The sequence below is a fragment of the Triticum aestivum genome, chromosome 5A (assembly GCF_018294505.1).
Source record: "Triticum aestivum cultivar Chinese Spring chromosome 5A, IWGSC CS RefSeq v2.1, whole genome shotgun sequence".
Lineage (NCBI taxonomy): Eukaryota > Viridiplantae > Streptophyta > Magnoliopsida > Poales > Poaceae > Triticum > Triticum aestivum.
The window spans coordinates 463,509,609-463,529,935 of record NC_057806.1 but is presented as its reverse complement, the minus strand read 5'-3'; positions in this window follow the sequence as shown (position 1 = coordinate 463,529,935).

The window sequence follows — 20,327 nt, the reverse complement described above, 5'->3', positions numbered from 1 at the left end:
CACTTGCTTATCATGCCTCCCATATTGTTGAACCAAGCCTCTAACCCACCTTATTCTAGCAAACCATTATTTGGCTATGTTACCGCTTTGCTCAGCCCCTCTTATAGCGTTGTTAGTTGCAGGTGAAGATTGAAGTTTGTTCCTTGTTGGAACATGGAGATGTTGTTCCTTGTTGGAACATGTTTACTTGTTGGGATATCACAATACCTCTTATCTAATTAATGCATCTATATACTTAGTAAAGGGTGGAAGGCTCGGCCTTATGCCTGGTGTTTTGTTCCACTCTTGCCGCCCTAGTTTCCGTCATATCGGTGTTATGTTCCTTACGCGGTTGGGTTATAATGGGAACCCCTTGACAGTTCGCTTTGAATAAAACTCCTCCAGCAAGGCCCAACCTTGGTTTTACCATTCGCCACCTAGCCTTTTTTTCCCTTGGGTTAGGCCAGCCCAAGGGTCATCTTTATTTTTTAACCCCCTCGGGCCAGTGCTTGTCTAAGTGTTGGTCCGAAATAGAGCCACTTGCGGTGCCACCTCGGGGAAACTTGAGGGCTGGTTTTAGCTGTACGTAGTGTTCATCCGGTGCTTCCCTGAGAACGAGATATGTGCAGCTCCTATCAGGATGTCGGCGCATCGAGCGGTCTTGCTCGACTTGTTTTACCATTGTCGAGGATGTCTTGTAACCGGGATTCCGAGTCTGATCGGGTCTTCCCGCTAGAAGGAATATCCTTCGTTGACCGTGAGAGCTTTGATGGGCTAAGTTGGGACAACCCTGCAGGGATTTGAACTTTCGAAAGCCGTGCCCGCGGTTATGAGCAGATGGGAATTTGTTAATGTTCGGTTGTAGAAAACCTGAAGATGACCTTAATTAAATACATCAACCGCGTGTGTAACCATGATGGTCTCTTCTCGGCGGAGTCCAGGAAGTGAACACGGTGTTGGAGTTATGCTTGACGTAGGTTGCTCTAGGATCACTTCTTGATCATAGATTTTCGACCGTGCTTTTGCCTTCTCTTCTCGCTCTCATTTGCGTATGTTAGCCGCCATATATGCTAGTCGCTTGCTGCAGCTCCACCTCATACCTTTACCTTACCCATAAGCTTAAATAGTCTTGATCGTGAGGGTGCGAGATTGCTGAGTCCCCGTGGCTCACAGATTACTTCCAAAACCAGCTTGCAGGTGCCGAGGATACCGTGCAGATGACGCAACCGAGCTCAAGGAGGAGCTCGTTGAAGATCTTGTCCTTTGTGTTGTTTCGTTTCCAGTTGATCAGTAGTGGAGCCAAGTCGGGACGATCGGGGGTCTGTGTAGCATTTGTGGTAGTCTTCTTTTATTTTGGTTCCGTAGTCGGACCTTGACTGTATCTGGTTGATGTAATGCTTTATTCATGTAATTGTGTGAAGTGGAGATTGTAAGCCAACTATGTATCTCTTTCCCTTATGTATTACATGGGTTGTGTGAAGATTATCTCACTTGCGACATTTATTTCAATGCGGTTATGCCTCTAAGTCGTGCTTCGACACGTGGGAGATATAGCCGCATCGAGGGCGTTATATAGGGTTAAACAAGGTCAGTTACAAAGGAGGAGATATCCATATCCGTACTGCCTAGCTTGCCTTCCACGCCAAGTAGAGTCCCATCCGGACACGAGACGAAGTCTTCAATCTTGTATCTTCATAGTCTAACAGTCCGGCAAAAGGATATAGTCCGGCTGTCCGAGACCCCCTAATCCAGGACTCCCTCAATGACTATTAAGGAGCTGATCATATCTGAATTTAGCTTAACCTTTCTGGCCCGGCTTATGATCGTATTCGAATCTAGTTGTAAACCTCATGATCACTTGGGGGCTTCCTGTTCAAACATAGGTCGTATTTGAACCAAAGAGAACATAGCTGTCGTAACCCTCTTGATCGGCTCAAAGCCAAACTCACTAGGGGCTTCTTGATCATATCCGATTCATAGCTTAACCCCTTTTGGGTCCGACTTGGATCGTATTCGAATCAGGGTCGTTAAAAACCTCTCAAGGTCATTTGGGGGCTTCCTGTTCAAACATAGGTCGTATTTGAACCAAAGAGAACATAGCTATCGGTACCCTCTTGATCGGCGCAACGCCAAAGCCACTGGGGGCTATATGATCGTATTCGGATCTTAGCTTAACCCCTTTGGTCCGGTTTACTGATCGTATTCGAATCAGAAAGCCCCAACTTTCAGTTACAAAGTTAATTTATATTGTTTGAAATCTGCTATTTGTCTTACTGGTCTTTGTTGTCTCAAATTTAAACGATCAGCACAATGTTTTCACCGGCTTGATTATTTGACAATAAGCTGCAAGGCATGATAGTCATCAGGCATACAGAAGCATTGACTTCTCAAAAAAAGGACTGGGTCAACAACCTCATCATCCGGGTCATATAAACTGGTGGTCCAGATACAAAGGATACAGGTATGACTGTTATTTGTGAACAGTTCTTTCTGTGTCTTTTCGTTAATCAAAGGTTGTTTTCAACCTTGTTTATTTTCACGTTTGTTTCTGTTTTTTCTACTATGATAAAACCACTGGTCATGTACCAGGTGTTCTGACCCGTTCGATGCTAAACCGCCAAGCCAGTTTTTCCATAGCTGAAATATTACAAAGATAACCATAGATGTGACACATATATTGACATCAGGAAGCAAAGAGTCACACACGGCATCTTATGCACGATGGCATAGGCAAAATATACAGTTGTTTCAAGCTAACCTATTACAAGGCATTAAAAGCCCAAAAGGTTGCTGTTTTCTCTCTCTTAAGATAGCTCCTAAACTAAAAGCAGGATTGTTCAGATGATTATGACTCTCCCCTGGCCGGTTCATCTCCCTCCATTGGTTGAAAGCCGGAATTAGACCAGTCAAAGCCGTTCAGAGCAATGAACTCGGCATCATCATCAATTAAGACAGCAGGGTCAATCTCTAGGGCAAATGTATGTTGGCGAACCGGCGGGATAAGATCCGTCACTTATAAGCGGGAGTCACCATCTTCTTATTCTCCAAATCAAAACCCGCCTGATATTTATCAACATTGGTCTCATCTCCAAGGACGGTGGCTTGAGGTCGAACTCCCCTCACGCAGGCAATGAAGTCATCCTGCTCAAATAGAGACCCATCTTCCTTCACGGTAGGGTACCCCCTAGCTACATCCACTGGGTCTAGGTCTGGCACCCAGGCTTTGGAGCGGCTCATGGCAGTCAAGGCTCTGGCTCTGGCACAGGATCGTTTGACCTCTTGAAACCTGGCGGGTAAGATTGACAATTTCTTTAAAACATCGCTCAGCCGATTGGGTCCTTGATTGGCAGGAGAGATAGCAGCAAGTGCTCGTTGAGCACCGGTATACAACTGCTCCACTAAGGTGTAAACCGCCTTCAGTTTGGTCACATTATCTTGGCTCAGATTTTTGCTTTGCGGACCTGCACATATTTTTTAAACAAGGGGTCAACAAGCGGTTTATATTCCGGGTCAAAAGAAGGTATAAAAGATCAGTACAGATGGCTTACCAAAGATGGCGGAAACCATTTGAGACACCCGGTTCTTTAAGCTGGTAAGCTCCGTGGTAACCTCCTCAAGAGCCGCTTCAGCTTTTTCAGCGCGTTGTGTCAACAACGTCTTTTCTTTGGCCCAGGTTTTCTTTTTGGCAATCAAGCTGGTTTTCAATTTTTCCATCTCAGAAAGACTCAATTGAAGTTTAGAATTAGCAGACTTGATTTCTGCTTCTTGATCCGCCAGCCGGGTCTTTGCATTAGTTAATTGTGAGCCCAATTCAGATAGGGTGTTCTACAAAACATACACATGTGTGTCAAGGCTTAAACTAAAAGTTATAAAGATTCAAGTCTCAAGTACTTTGCACCGCAATACCACTTGACACTTGGGGGCTAATGTCTGCCAAAGCAATTTCTTATGACTCTTATATATTTCAAGTCCCAAGTGCCTTATTGTCGTGGAATTGTCACGGCAGATGTCCTACTGTGAGGACTTAGTCGTGAGGCCAACGCATCTTTGTAGTAGCTTGAGAGGGGTTGAGAGGAATCAAGAGACGCAACACAAGACAAGGATTTAGACAGCTTCGGGCCCCGGGAAACATCATCCAGCAATAACCCTACATGCTGTTTGTGGTTAGGTCTTATTATCATCCTGAGGGAGTCGTTGGTAAACCGGCTCTTTATGTCTAGCCCTAGAGATTATTTCTTCTTGCTTGTCCCTCTTTGGGGAGCCCTGCCCCTCCTTATAATAGTTGAAGAGGCGGGTTACATGTGGAGTCCTATTAGGATTAGGACTAGTCTACTTTCTAATACAAACCGGATACAAGTCCAGGTCTTAACTCCTTGTAAGACAAATATTCCTCACGCCTTTCCTCTTAAACTGGCCCACTATTAACATAAACCGGCCTTCTGGGCCTTGGGCCTTGTCATCCGTCTGTCCCGCCCGCCGGTTTACCAGTGAATCATAATGTTCAGTCAGGTTACTTGTAAACTGTCTGGTCAGTGCGGGTCACCGGTGAATCACCAAGTCCGGCCGGGTTACGCCGCGGGCTATATCCCCGACATTAGCCCCCAAGTTTAGCTTGGATTGATCCATGGTAAACTTATGCTGCAAAATAAACACAAGAACAAATTTGATAGGTTGTGCTCCGGGTTAAGAATTCTTGTAAACCGGCACCTGATCATCCTTAAGTCCTTGTCATTTCCTCCTTCTAGAACATCTGGGTCAATATACCAGCTTGATAGTCAATTTACTTTGTAGAATAAATATTGTAAATAAAGAATCCATTTGAATCAGCCTTCAATGCTCTGACTTAACCAAAACGTTGGTCTTTGAAATATTCAACTGATATCCAGCCGGTTTGAAACTGTAGAATTTTCCGAGCTATGATTTCCAAAATCACCGGTTATAAAACTGATAATTCCGGTTTATGATTGTTGCCAACACCAGTTCATGACTATTTGATGACATTGGGTTATGATTGTTGCAGACACCGGGTCAATTTGGTTTATTCCAAACTGAGAATTTGAAGATTTTTCTCCCTTATATCCATATTACTTGTAGCCCCCAAGTTTTGAGCAGAACAAAGTGATAGCTTAAGACTTGTTTCAATATAAATGTTGCCACCTTGAAGAAATCCAAATTGTTCATCTCAGTCACTAGTCACAACTAAATATTCCATGTTATCTAGCCCCCAAGTGTCGGGTTGTCATGCTTGCAGCAACTTGGGACTTGTAATTGCCTGATGCTTAAAAAACTTCAACCAGTGTAGCCCCCAAGGGCCAGGTCATTATGCAATAATGAGCAGGGACTTTATAAATATGATCATGTAGAATTGAACAGCAACGTGTAGCCCCCAAGGGCCGGCTCGGTAAGATAATACCGAGCTGGGACTTTATATATATGTATAATTCATTGAAAATAACTTCATATGATGTAACCCCCATCATGGGGCTTGAATCCACATCCACAAGGTTAAGAGCTTTTGTGCTTTACCAACTGAGCAGTGGATCCTTCAATATAATGGATTAAGACTTGTGTACCTTAAATTTTTGACAGGAGCAATTGGTAGCCCCAAGGGCCGGCTCATTACGATGTGATGAGTCGGGTCTTCAATAAGGTGAGCAAATAATGACTTTACATTAGCCCCCAAGTGTCATGGTGCATGCTGGCAGTGACATGGGACTTGCATATTTGATGTAATCTCAATTTGAATAATGTAGCCCCCAAGTGCCGGGTCGTAAGCCTGCAGCGACTCGGGACCATTCCTTCAATTGTAGAATAAATCATATCCATTGATAAAATAATAACCATTGCGCTAAAGCGACTTTAAAAACCTTAATCATAATACTGGTTATTGATAACCATTATAAAATCTAGCCATGTTGGCTATTTGAAGATTTGAATAATATAATCCAATGATTTATGAACGCATGATTCCAATGGCACAATCCAGATATATACTGGCGACTTATAGTCCCAAGCCAGGCCGGTTTAATAAACACCAGATAATTTATCATCATGCTGGCGACTTATAGTCGAAAGCCAGGCCGGGTTAATAAATGCTGATGATTTATAATCATGCTTTATTCAACCTGTTTCTATGACATTGAATCACATCATTGGTTGACCAACTTTTGTAGTAAGGGCGATAACCCTAATCATGAGTACTGATAACTCCTTCCATATTGTGCCGGTTTATGATAAAACCGTACCGGGTTGTGATAAACACCGGATTATCCATATATAACACTGGTGATTTATAGTCAAAACCAGACCGGGTTAATAAGCGCCGGATTATAAGTGATCATGTATAAACAACTTGCCGTTGAAAGTCAAGCCGGGTTAATGAACGCCGGTATATCCATGCACATATGATATATGCTATGATGATGTAATGATGATGCAACATATGATGCAATATATGATGATGTATATGTATGATCAAGAGGGTTTAAGCTATGGTTCAGATACGACCAGAGCCCCCATGTAGTCATAATTGTGGCATTGCGCCGATCAAAAGGTGTAGCTATGGTTCGAATACGACCAAGCCCCCCAAGTGATTTCCCTAGTGCCCTTATGCCTATCAAGAGGTGTAACTATGGTTCGAACCCATAGCCCCCCAAGTGTTTTCCCTGGTGGCCTTATGCCTATCAAGAGGTGTAGCTATGGTTCAGATACGACCAAGCCCCCAAGTGATTTCCATGGTGCCCTTATGCCTATCAAGAGGTGTGACTATGGTCCGGATACGACCAGAGCCCCCAAATGATTTCCCTGGTGGCCTTAAGCCTATCAAGAGGTGTGACTATGGTTCGAACATAGCCCCCAAGTGATATTGTGAGCTGTGCTCAAGGGATACCCATGTTTGAGTTGTGCTGTGCAACAGACTTTTTTTTGGCCCCTTGTGATAATATTGGCTTGATAGCCGGATTACCGAAGTAACCAGAGTTGTGCTCTTATGATAATATTGGCTTGATAGCCGGATTAATATATAATCAGAACTCCGCTTTATAAATAGAAGCCCCCATGTGATCAATAATATGATAAGCCAATAAGGCAGGATAACCCATGTTTGAACCACGCGTCATGGCAATAGGTCCTCTTCGGCAACCTTTAACTTTTTGCAAGAGATAAATTCTTCTTGAACCGGGATTTTGAACCGGATATTGAGAGCGTCAGAGCTTTGTGGGAGACATATTTCCCTTGAACCAGATTGTAAACCGGAATTCTTCCTGATGAACCGGAAATTTTCTGACAGCCTTTAAACTTCCATCAATATGGTAGTAGCCTTCGGGACCGGGTTATCTTTCCCTCCAACGTCCCGGGGTTCTTGAATTCACTGAAAACCGGTAACATTTGCTGAGTCATATCATTGTAGCCCCCGAGTCTCAAGCCGACTCGAGGAGTTGGCTTGAGATTCTCCATATTTGACCGTGATATAAACCGCTATAAGTCATTCAACAACTCAGTGATATAATAGTCCCTTTTGCAGTAGACAAGTTGTCCTGCATTGGAGAACTTGCAAGCGAGAGTAATTGCTCTTTTGAAGAAAGCAACATGTAATATAAAGATATATTGGATGGATTTCACCTGATATGTCAAGCCAGAAATTATCCACCGCGGAGTTGATGATCACTGCGGTGAAGCTGAAATCAATCACGGCCGAGTCGGCCGCGGGAGCAGACAGATGAATCGGCCGCGGCGTTGTAGAACGGTGTGGATGAGCAAGTTGTCCTCCGCGTTGTAAACCGGCGCGGACGCATGAACCAGCGGCGAGGGCGGACGGGCGAGTCATCTGTGGCGTTGTAAAGTGGTGCGGACGGGCGAGTCGGCCGGCGCGTTGATGTAAACCGGACCGTGATACGCGTGTCCGTGAAGCTGCGCGGCACAGCCGAACGTGCCTCCGCGGTATAATACTACCCCTTTTTCTTTTAATAGCCGTCCTGGTATGTTTGGCCGGAATTTATCCACCGCGGAGTTGATGATCACCACGGATGAGTCGGCCGCGGGAGCAGACGAATGAACCGGCCGCGGCATTGTAAACTGGTGTGGACGGGCGAGTCAATCGCAGGCGCGGTAAGCCGCGCGGTTGGATGAGTCAATCATGAGCGTGGTACGGCGAGTTGATGTAGACTGGACCGCGAGGGCGGCAGTTCATACACATGTCCATCGAATAGCGAGGCACAGACGAACGCCGGTGCGGAACGTTGTTGGCGCGTGTTGCATCCCCGCAATATAACACCAGCTTTGTAATAAATAATTTGCTCTTTTCTTCTGGTCGGCTTGTCTGTATTGGAAAATTTGCATTGACACTTCTGGTGTAACACTAGTTTCACCAGTAATTGTCTAACTGATTGAGTCTTCATGTGGAGGGGCAAGAGTACGTGGCCGAGGCGCCGACTCAGTTCTCCATCATTTGGGGCGGCTCAGAAGCAACGACAGAGTCATACGGCGGGTTGTGCTACGCGAGGCCCAGCGGCTTGAGGCAGAAACGACAGAGGCAGACGACAACTCTAGGCGGTTCAATAGTACTCGTGGCTGATTTGACCAAAAGAATAATCAAAAAACGAATCTGGACCTTGCTGTATAGATTATCCTTTCCCAAAACCTGAGTCTTCACGTGGATTTTTGTGAGCTGACCAAGGGCCTGTTTGGTTCATAAGTCCTTGGATTTTTTTAGTCCCAACTTATAAGTCCCAAGTCTCTAAAAAGTTCCTATCTGTTTGGTTCCTTAGACTTATAAGTCTCTATAAGACCATATTATAACTATAAGTCCCTATAATTCCTTCCTTGAGAGTCTTATTTCATAAGTCCCAAATACCCACTTTAAGTCCCTATAAGTGCCTCCTGTTTGGTTTAGATGAGACTTATAGGGACGTTTTTAAGTCCCTGGAAACAAACACCCTCTAAACATAGCTTTAGCAATTAAGGAATAGTGAATTAGCCTAGTCCTTCGCGTATAGCAAACGGATGAACTTTTAGGCAATAATTGGCTTGGGAACTTGTGCCCTTGTAGGTTTGTCTCTCCGTATAGCAAACGGATATTCTGAAAAAAGTGCAAATTGATTTGCACGACTCGGTTTTTGCGCCAGGGAGTCGTACTCAATCTAGTTTGATTGGACTATTCTGCCTTCACTTAAAAAAATACCAACACCATACGCCTTGGATTTGCCTGCTACCACCGCTGTGAATTTCCTCCAGACTTGTGCGTATACACAGCCACACGTAGCAGATAATCTCGCGTGCGTGTTTGTTCTATTTCCGGGTCAAAGTACTACTCCTTGGATTTGACTCGGCCTTCACTTTTAGGAAAAGGTGTGACTGATTCCCTCGGACTTGGAGCCACACGTGGCTGCAGCAAGTTTTTTCCTTCGATCTGAAAAGTGAGACGCTTTCGATGGTTTCTGCAACGATGCGAAAAGAATCTCCTGTTGGTTTCGGCGACCTTTGTAAGCAGCAGAACCCGATCCAGACGGATCACCTAGTTACGTGCGGCCACATGCACAACCCTAAATTTCTCATCTCTGATCTCGCACTACCAGCTCCGAAGTTAATCATGACACTGTTCACAAAATGATGAATTTACCGGCTCTGTCCAAGGTTGTCTCACATCGGGTTATCCTGCATGCTTTTCCGTACAGGCACTTTATCATCTAACATATTGCGAGCTTCTTGATCTTGGAAGAAGATCCCTCCAAGAACTCAACACCACCGTGCGCTGACCCCACGGTGGGCGCCAACTGTCGTGGAATTGTCATGGCAGATGTCCTACTGTGAGGACTTAGTCATGAGGCCAATGCATCTTTGTATTAGCTTGAGAGGGGTTGAGAAGAATCGAGAGACGCAACACAAGACAAGGATTTAGACAGCTTCAGGCCCCGGGAAACATCATCCGGTAATAACCCTACATGCTGTTTGTGGTTAGGTCTCATTATCATCATGAGGGAGTCGCCGGTAAACCGGCTCTTTATGTCTAGCCCTAGAGGTTGTTTCTTCTTGCTTGTCCCTCTTTGGGGAGCCATGCCCTCCTTATATATGTTGAAGGGGAGGGTTACATGTGGAGTCCTATTAGGATTAGGACTAGTCTACTTTGTAATACAAACCGGATACAAGTCCAGGTCTTAACTCCTTGTAAGACAAATATTCCTCACGCCTTTCCTCTTAAACCGGCCCACTATTAACATAAACTGGCCTTCTGGGCCTTGGGCCTTGTCATTCGTCTGTCCTGCCCGACGGGTTACAAATGTTCAATCAGGTTACTTGTAAACCGTCTGGTCAGTGTGGGTCGCCGGTGAATCAACAAGTCCGGCCGGGTTACGCCGCGGGCTATATCCCCGACACTTACAAAGTAACATCACTTGGCACTTGGGGGCTAATGCATGATATTCAGAAAGTTTCTCAAGATTAAACCGGATTACAATATTTATTGGGACTGGCAAAAGACAGTTAGGAAGTTAAGTACCGGTTCATTTATGATAAATTGAGCTAGCCCTTGGGGACTACAGGTGAAGTTTACACTATTTTGTTGGACTTCTGAAAGAGAGAAAGTATCAATCTATATCATAAAGTCTCCAGATCATTCAGGTTCATCATCTGAAGACTTGGGGGCTGGCAGAGTATAAGTAAACCGGAGAACTCATATTTCAGTTGCAGTTGCTTGACCATTTGAATTTCTAACTCACGGCTAGAGTGAACATGGCTAAGATAGCCGGACAATATGTCACTAGCATTCAGATGAGTGTAGTGAGAGATATCAAAATGCACTTTTTGTCTCTCCAAGGCTTCTTGTTTAGCAGTGTGCCGAGCTAACACAGTAGGAGTCCCCAGTTCAACAAAACGGCTACCAGTGACCAGAACATCATGTTCAGAAGATGATGGCGGGTTAGCTGAACTGGATGGTCTGGCAGTAGAGGGGTTAACAACGGTGTCATCAGCTGACGGCTCAGGAGGATCCAATTGAGTATTGGCAGCCGGGTCTTCTGGTGCTTTAGTTCGAGGGGGAGAAGTTAGCATGGCCGGTTCAGGTGCAAGAACCGACGGGTCTTCCGCTGGTTTAATCACTTTGGCCTTCTTAGATTTGGCTTGACCACTAAGAAAGATTTTATGAGACAATTTAGTACAATAATGCAGTTTGAAAGACGCAAAGGAAAGATGATTTCTTTCCTTTCCCAGGGGCAGTCTTGAAAGCCGGAAATTGAGTCTGCGATGAGTCGCCAGAAGAGCGAGAAACCTCCTGCAAAAGGTAAAATAACGTCAGTAACACAAGAGAATAGACTCATTAATAAAAGCAGAAGATGAAGATAAAAGAGACCTCATTCTGGCGTTTTCGAGGAGTTTGTTGTACAATGGAAGGCGGTTCATCATCGTTCCAGGCCTGACGGCGGCTCTCATGTTGCTGCTTTTTCAAAAGAAAATGAGGGTCCAAATAAGCTAAAGGGTGCAAAAACCTTACTTTTCGGGTTACCAGTCGAAGTTTCTGTCTTGGCAAATGGGCTGAGTCAGAGGAAATAGTTACCTCTTCTTCTACGGCCTGACTGGCCCCGTGTCGTCCTGGCAATAGTTAATGTCAATAAGGTTATTAAAAAACTGGCCAAGGGAGTCAAGGGCTACCTCCGACTCAGAATCATCATCAAGCTTTAACAGGTCCTCAGCGGTGCTCTTTTTCTTCTTCGGCCTCCGGGTCGTCTTCTTGGCGGCTATGGCGGTGGCTCTAGCCTTCTTGGCAGCTTCATGGTCATACTTGGCTTTCCAGAAGTCAGATTTGGCCTATAAACAAGTAAACAAGATAAAAGGTCATGCAGGTATTTAAAACTGTTGAGGAAAATACAAAGAGAAAGAGGTCAGGTTTTTTTTACCTCTGGCGCCGGGTTAAGTTTGCAGAAGGGGTTTAACCCGACTTTACTGCAGTCTTCATATTTGCCGTTCACTAGAAGGGTTGACATTGAAACAATATCTTCTTCAGTTAGCTGAACGGAGCTGTCACCAAGAGAGTCATCTGGGCCTCCGCCATAGTCATACATCAATTTGGATCGGCGGCTTAGAGGGATGACCCGCCACGAGACCCAGCAATGAGTCAAGTCAACTCCGGTTAAGCCATTCCCCAATAAGGCATTAATCATCTTTATAGATGGAATAAGCTTCTTGTGTTCAGCAGAAGTGAGCTTATCAGGGAGCACGAACTTGGAGTCCAGACGCTCCGCGCGGTAACCCGGCAGTGGTTTCTCATTGGCTGGAGATGTGTCTTGGCAATAGAACTAGGTCTGGTTCCAATCCTTGGGATGACTCGGTAAGACTATTAGGGGAAAGACGACGCCCTGTCGATGCTAAATTGAGATTCCACCAAGTTCCAAGCTAGGGCCATTGGTACACTCATTTTGGTAGTTCAGATAAAAGCACTCCCTGAAGAGTTCCACAGCTGGCTCTTCTTGAAGATACACCTCACAGAGAACTTGGAAGTTGCAGATATTGGATATGGAATTGGGACCAAGATCTTGAGGGTGGAGTTTGAAAAAATAAGAATGTCTCTGAAGAACTTTGAGCCGGGTGGTGAAAAACCCCGATTCATGTGGTCAGAGAAGACAATAACTTCACCGTCTTTTGGGTTAGGCCGTTCCTCGTCCGGGTCAGGTGCATGGTAAGACATAACATTCTTCCCTGGAAAAAATCCTATGGTAAAGAATTACTTCAAGTTATCCTTAGTCACTATGGAGGGGACCCAGTTGCAGACAGTTGGTGCTTTTAACGGCATGATGATCAAAAGACGAACTGAAAAGAAAGTAACGTGCCGGTTGAATTCAATGGTGATGATGAAGTTAAATGATGATGGTGCAAATGAGTAATGGCGGCTTAAGTAAGGGCTAATGTCATATAAGGGAAAAGTAAGCCGGCGTCATAAGCCGCCATGACTAAAGAAATTTGAAGGAAAACCATAAACAGAATTGGCTAAGTGTTGAGGCAAACAAGTTTCCTAATTTCTTGATATTATTCTGGATCAAAGGGTCGTTAAAAATGGAAAATATTCTAGACCTAAAAATCTAGCACAGATAAGTTCATGAGTTCTAATGAGGCCTTTGAACCAGAGAAAGGGATCTGTTGGCATCGAGAATGGACACAAAACAACTACCGCACCAATATATGTTCTTTTTGGATCAAGAAGAAGCCGCAGTGGAAGAACTACAAAGAAACCGTGATGAACTATGAAGAACACGCAGAAACCTAGTAACCCTAATGCGGATCTGAGGAGCAGGAAGGAGAACACTTACAACCACGGATCTTCTACGGAGGTTGCCGCCGTTCTCTGGACCGATTCAGGTTGATGCGGCGGCCAAGGTCGACGAAGACGAGGTGCTCTGCGACGGCGGCGGAGCTCGAGCGGCGGTAGCGTTGCGAGAGGAAGAAGATGAAGAGAGAGAAGAATGAGAAAGACCGGGGCGTGCCTATTTATAAGGGGATAAGCAGACAGGCGGGTGCGAAAATCGAGAAAGACCCGAATAATGATTATCCAACTAAACGGACGCCTCGATTCTCGGAAGACATTAAAGATAAAGATCCGTTGAGGATGACGTCAGAGCAGTTTTTCGTGTTTTTAGAAGATGATTTCATGGCGGGTTACAGAATTTCTCCAAAGAGTGGAAGATGGATTTCATTTAAGTATTGAAGATTGACAAAGAACAAAGTTCAAAGTCAACCTGGGGCCTAATGTTGGGAATATAGCTACCAGGTAAGACTCGCCCAGGAGGGGCTGGGTCAACCCTGAAAGCGGGTTACAAAAGGAGCCCAATAATATTCAAGGTGATAGTTTATTAAGACTTGTAGAAGGCCTAAGCCCAGAGGCGGCTTAAGGCCCAATATTGTAAACCGCCGTATGTAAGGAAAGACTTGTAAAGAAAGGCATATAAGGAAGTCACCGAGCCGGACACATTTTATGAACCGGCCGGGACTCTGTAGGCCACCAGGCGTCAACCCATGTATATAAGGGGACGACCCGGCGGCGGCTTAGGGCAAGAAAATAAGAGATCGATAACCAAGCCGGCAGGTTAGCCCCTTGGTGATCGAAACCCCAGCAATTCCAACACAACTAGACATAGGCTTTTACCTTCATCATAAGGGGCCGAACTAGTATAAACCTCTCGTGTCCTTTGTCCCGATTAACCCCTTTAAGCTTCCTAGTTGCAATGTCCCTACGACTAAGTCCTTTTGCTAGGACATCTGCCGTGACAATTCCATGACATGACCGTTGTCTAGTGATCCACTCCTGGATTACTTTGGTACCTCCCTACTAAACTTATAGCAAGGCACACATCAGGTCTGGTACACAGCATTGCATACATGATAGAACCCATGGCTGGGGCATAGGGAATGGCTTTCATTTTCTCTCTATCTTCTGCAGTGGTCGGGCATTGAGTCTGACTCAACTTCACACCTTGTAACACAGGCAAGAACCCTTTCTTTGACTGATCCATTGAACTTCTTCAAAACTTTATCAAGGTATGTGTTTTGTGGAAGTCCAATTAAGCGTCTTGATCTATCTCTATAGATCTTGATGCCTAATATGTAAGCAGCTTCACCGAGGTCTTTCATTGAAAAATTCTTATTCAAGTATCCTTTTATGCTATCCAGAAATTCTGTATTATTTCCAATCAACAATATGTCATCCACTTATAATATTAGAAATGCTACAGAGCTCCCACTCACTTTCTTGTAAATACAGGCTTCTCCAAAAGTCTGTATAAAACCATATGCTTTGATCACACTATCAAGGCGTATATTCCAACTCTGAGAGGCTTGCACCAGTCCATAAATGGATCGCTGGAGCTTGCACACTTTGTTAGCACCTTTAGGATCGACAAAACCTTCTGGTTGCATCATATACAATTCTTCTTTAAGATATCCATTAAGGAATGCAGTTTTGACATCCATTTGCCAAATTTCATAATCATAAAATGCGGCAATTGCTAACATGATTCGGATAGACTTAAGCATCACTACGGGTGAGAAAGTCTCATCGTAGTCAACTCCTTGAACTTGTCAAAAACCTTTTTGAAAGTGCATTAAGTTGAATAAAGGGGGTGAATAGGCGATTTTTATGAATTCTTCAATGAGGAATTTCAGGGTGAGGAAATTCCTAAGCGAAGAACTACTTGCAGCGGAATAAGTACTCAGATGCAGACATAACATAACATAACATAAGCATGGACATCATGAAGAATTTGAAACAAACACAGAGTACAGAAAGCGTAAGCACATGATAAAACAGAATGAAGACAAGCATACTGAAGAAATTGAACTGAGGAAATTGAGAATGTCTTTAGTCAAGGTCTTCAAACAGATATGAACAGGTACACACCACAGTAATGAGGAAATGAAAGGGTTGAGGAAATAGAACCAATTAGCTCGGTGAAGACAAAGATTTGGTAGACGAGTTCCAACTGCTGTGATAGTTGTACGTCTGGTTAGAGCGGCTAGGTATTTAAACCTGAGGACACACAGTCCTAGACACACAGTCCTCACCGTATTCTCCTTGAACTAAGGTCACACAGACCCCATCCAATCACTCGTGGTAAGTCTTCAGGTGACTTCCAAACCTTCACACACTCGGTCACTCGGCGATCCACAATTTCCTCTTGGATGCTCTAGACCTTGACGCCTAACCGTCTCGAGGATGCACAGTCCTCAAAGGTAACAAGCATTGGTTCCACACAGGAAGAATCTCTTCAGTGATGCTCAATCACTTTGGGTTTGTAAGTGTTTGGTTTGGGGTTTTGGGGTTTTCCTCACTTGATGATTTTCGCTCAAAGTCCTTGGAGGATGGGATGCTCTCAATGACAAGTGTCAGTTTCTCGCGGAGTAGCTAACCAGCTAGTGGTTGTAGGGGCGGCTATTTATAGCCTAGGGAGCAGCCCGACATGATAAGACATAAATGCCCTTCAATGATATGACCGTTATGTGAGTAGATTTTTTGGGACAGCTAGCACATAGCACAACAACGGTCAGAAATTTGAGGTTCAAATTCCTTAGGGCTATCATGCTCCTCACTCGTAGGTAATCTGCACTGGCGAATTCCTAACTCCTCAGTCAGAACAAATTCCTCAGAGACCAGAAGAACTTCGTCTCTGTCACTGAAGAAATTGACTGAACTATATGATATTTCCAATGGCTTCACTCGAAGGGATTGGTAAGTGTAGGATTTTGAGATGAGCATCACCTGGAAACTTTTCCTTAGTTTTACCTCGACCCCCTTTAATAGTATGGTGTTTCCTACGACTCAAGAAAGAGAAAATGAAACTACGAAAACAAAAGTCTTCACGCTTCATGTTCCTCGCATGAATATCAAGTCTTCATGGTCACACCAATTTCTTCACTTTCAAAGTCTTCAGAAAGTCTTCAGGAATCCAGAGTCTTCAGTTGAAGACATTCATTTTTAGGGGTCGACTTTCTCTATAAATATGAAACTCCTCATAGACTTATAGTCCTGTGTACACTCACAAACGCATTAGTCACTTAACCTATAAGTCTTCAATACACCAAAATCACTAAGGGGCACTAGATGCACTTACAATCTCCCCCTTTTTGGTGATTGATGACAATATAGGTTAAGTTTTCAATGGGGATAAACATATGAAGTGTAAATACTGATATTGAGGAAATAGATTGCAAGATATAGAAGAACTCCCCCTGAAGATGTCCATAGTGAGGAATTTGCTTTTGAAGCAATGCACATTTGAAGAGTAGAATCATGGAGATCCCCCCCTATATCTTGTAAGTCATACACGCATTTAACATACGATATGAAGAATTTGAAATGCATGATGACATATGGTGGCTGATGTAATTCAGCATGCGTGCATTATCATACATGAGGAAATAGCATGCAGAAGAACATAGCAGAAGTATCAGACCACCATCGGACTTAAGTTTACAACTCGATCCAATAAATCTTTAGAAGAACGAGAGTTGTAACTTAGCAAAAAAACGCCCATATAAATAGACCCGCTTGAAGACTAACTCAAATTTCTCCCCCTTTGTCATCGAATCACCAAAGGGATGAAAAGTGAGGACTAACGCCCCTGAAGAATATCATCACTGAGTCGATGGAGGAGCGCCAGCATTGTTGGGGTCGGTTGGTGAAGTAGGGCCTGCCGCAGTGTCGTCCAAATCTTCATGCTCATCCGTCTCGCACGATGAAGAATAAGAGCTGGCCACCAAGTGAGGAACTTTGACCTTCTTGAATTTTTTCGAAGGTGGCTGAGAGCAGTCAAAGTCCTGCTTGAAGCCCATCTTGTTGAGATCATCTTCACCGTAGAGATGAGACAGAACAGCCCAGGTGCGATCAAATACTTCATGGAGGTAGTAATGGTTCTTCTTCACTGAATTCTGAGTGATGGTCATGTTCTGAAGAATTGAACCAAACTGACGCTTGACCCATTTGTGGTTGTGATCGACCTTCTGGTGAAGACTAAGGAGAAGCTCACGATCAGTCAATACCCTTGGAGCTGTGGCTTGAGGATGTTGCTTTGAAGCATTGGTGGCAGAGTCATAAGTGGCAGAGTCATCATTGGTGGAGTAAGATGCATCTTTGCGGAACTGACCATCCAATGGACGAAAGCCTTCATCAGTAACAGCAGGTGCCTTGCCCTTCTCATCAGATGAGGAAATAGGTCACTTGAAGACTTCAATTGGAGGCAAATAGATGACATGATTCTGCAAATCAGCCTTGTAATTGATTGAAGACCTTGATCTGAGGAATCTCATAATCCAAGGAGCATAAGGCTTGAATTCAAAAGGCGATAATGCAACATTTGCCAGAGTCCTCATGAAGAAATCATGGTAGTTTATTGGAACTCCATGGATGATATTGAAAAGCAGATTCTTCATGATGCCAATGACCTCTTCTTCATTAGAGTCGTGGCCTTTGATGGGACTCAATGTTTTGGTCAAGATGCGATAAATGGTCCGAGGCATATACATCAATTCCTTCACGAGGAATTTGGTCCTTGGGGCTTGACCAGGCTTCAGCGGTTTCATTAGCACTTGCATGTAGTGATCTGAAAGGTCAGGTTCATGATAGATCAGTTGCGCACCTTCAAGGGGAGGAGAGACAGGTAGGGCATGAAGCAATTCAGAGGCCGGTGCTTTGAAGTGAGTGTTTTTTTGAGGGAGAAACAATAGGAAAGGCTCCTACTATGTTTTCATATATATATATATATATATATATATACAGGGTGTTACAAGTGCTTGCATGTGGGTGTCATCCTGCCCAGACAGATTGGGTCAGGGGGACATGGATGATACTACTAGTGTAACTCAGAAATAAAAGAGGAAATGAAAGTAGGATGACCCCCCTTAGTCCTATGTTGGAGGAGGCCAAAATTGTCCTTGAATCTCTTTAGACACCCACTGACGGTTGGTGCAATCCTCCTAAAATGTTTATTGTTCCTTTCCTTCCAGAGATCCAGGCAGCCACCAGGAAGATTTCAAAGAAGAGTGGGTACCCCGAGGAGTTTTTAGCCTGTTGAAGCAGTTGGAGGCGGCAGGTGAAGGGTGGCCAGCTAATCCCAAGTTTTTGCCAGCAAGATTGACTAAATGGGCAAGTAAAGATCATATGGTCCACAGTTTCCTCGTCGTGGTTGCTGCAGAGCAGGCAACTGTGGTCATCACCTATGTCATAATGTCGATGCTTGAGCATGTCACGTGTATTAAATCGGTCGTTCATTAGGAGCCAGCCAAAAAATTTGATCCTCATGATGCAACGAGAGCGCCAGAGAAGGGAGAAAGCTGGGTGGGCGTTGGCATCTCGAAAGAAGAATCTGTAGTAGTCAGCCAGCTGATAGACAGATTTCCCCCAGGTATAATGCCAGACATCGTTGATAGATGTGGACGGGTGCATGTGCGTGGAGATCTGTTGAATGTCTCGAACCTCGGCCAGGGCTTGGGGAGAAAGCGGTAGGTGAAAGGTTTCCGACAATGCCGTGCTCTCCAAGAAATCTTTGACAGTATCGTCCTCATGCATGGCAAAGGAGAACGCGTGAGGGTGCGAATTTTCTAGAACATCCACCGCCCAAAGATCTATCCAAACTAGAGCAGTTGTGCCCGACACGACTCGGACTTGTGAAATCCCTCAGAAGACAAGCGTGAGCTTGAGGATTTCACGCCACCAAAAAGAGCCCACTGGATTTGTGGCATGGGGGACTTTATCAGCATAGTATGTGTTCCAAATGACATGTACCCAGGGGACATCGAGCTTGTTATAAAACTTGTGCCAAAATTTCATGAGCAGGGCATCATTTTGCACCTTAATGTTGATAACCCCGAGGCCACCATGCTTTTTGGGTTTGCAAACCATGTCCCATGCGGCAAGGGAGTTGCACTTGTCCGCTTGTTCTGTCTTTTTGGTCCAGAGACATCTCCTTCTAATTTTATCGAGCATCTCAATCAGCTTGGGTGAGAACTTGAGTGTGCACATGGCGTAAATGAGGAGGGATGTGAAGGTAGCATTCAGCCAAGAAAGTTTGCCACTGTAGGACATCATTGCGATCGTGGAGGTGAGGTGACGTTCAGCACTACAAACTAGGGGCATTAGATCAAGGATGGTTGGTTTAGATGTGCCGAGAGGTAGCCCAAGGTAAGTAAAGGGCATGGATCCAACTGAACACCCAAATAGGTTTGCAAATGCCAAGGCAGTTTCCTCCGACAGGTTGATTGGGATCAGTGTAGACTTGTGAAAGTTAATTCGGAGGCCGATGGAGGAAGCATAGTCCACAAGGATTTCTTTGATGACTGCGGCTTGCTGAGGGCATGCAGGCATGGCCAGTATCGTGTCGTCGGCATATTGGATTACTGGATAGTCCATTTGGCCAACACAAGGGAAGGGCAGCTGGATTTTGCCTTGTCTAAAAGCGTCATTAATAGCTGCTTGGAGGATATCAGCCGCAATGACGAAGATCAAGGGGGAGAGCGGGTCCCCCTGTCGTACACCGGTGCGGCAGTGAAATTGTCGGCCGAGCACACCATTCAATAGAACCGATGAACGCCTTGTCGAGAAGATGCATTTAATCCAGGACAACCACTTATCGTTGAATCCCAGGTGTTTCATAATATTCAACATGGGAGCATGTTCAATTGTATCGAAGGCTTTAGCGAAGTCCAGTTTCAGCAAGATAATTTGCTTCTTCGATGCATGGCATTGGTGTATATATTGGAAGGCCCAGGCCAGGTAATCCTGTATCGTTCTCCCTTTTATAAAACCATATTGGTTCTTGTGGATAATCTTTAGAATGACCCATTGCAGACGATTGACAATCAGCTTAGTAATCATCTTA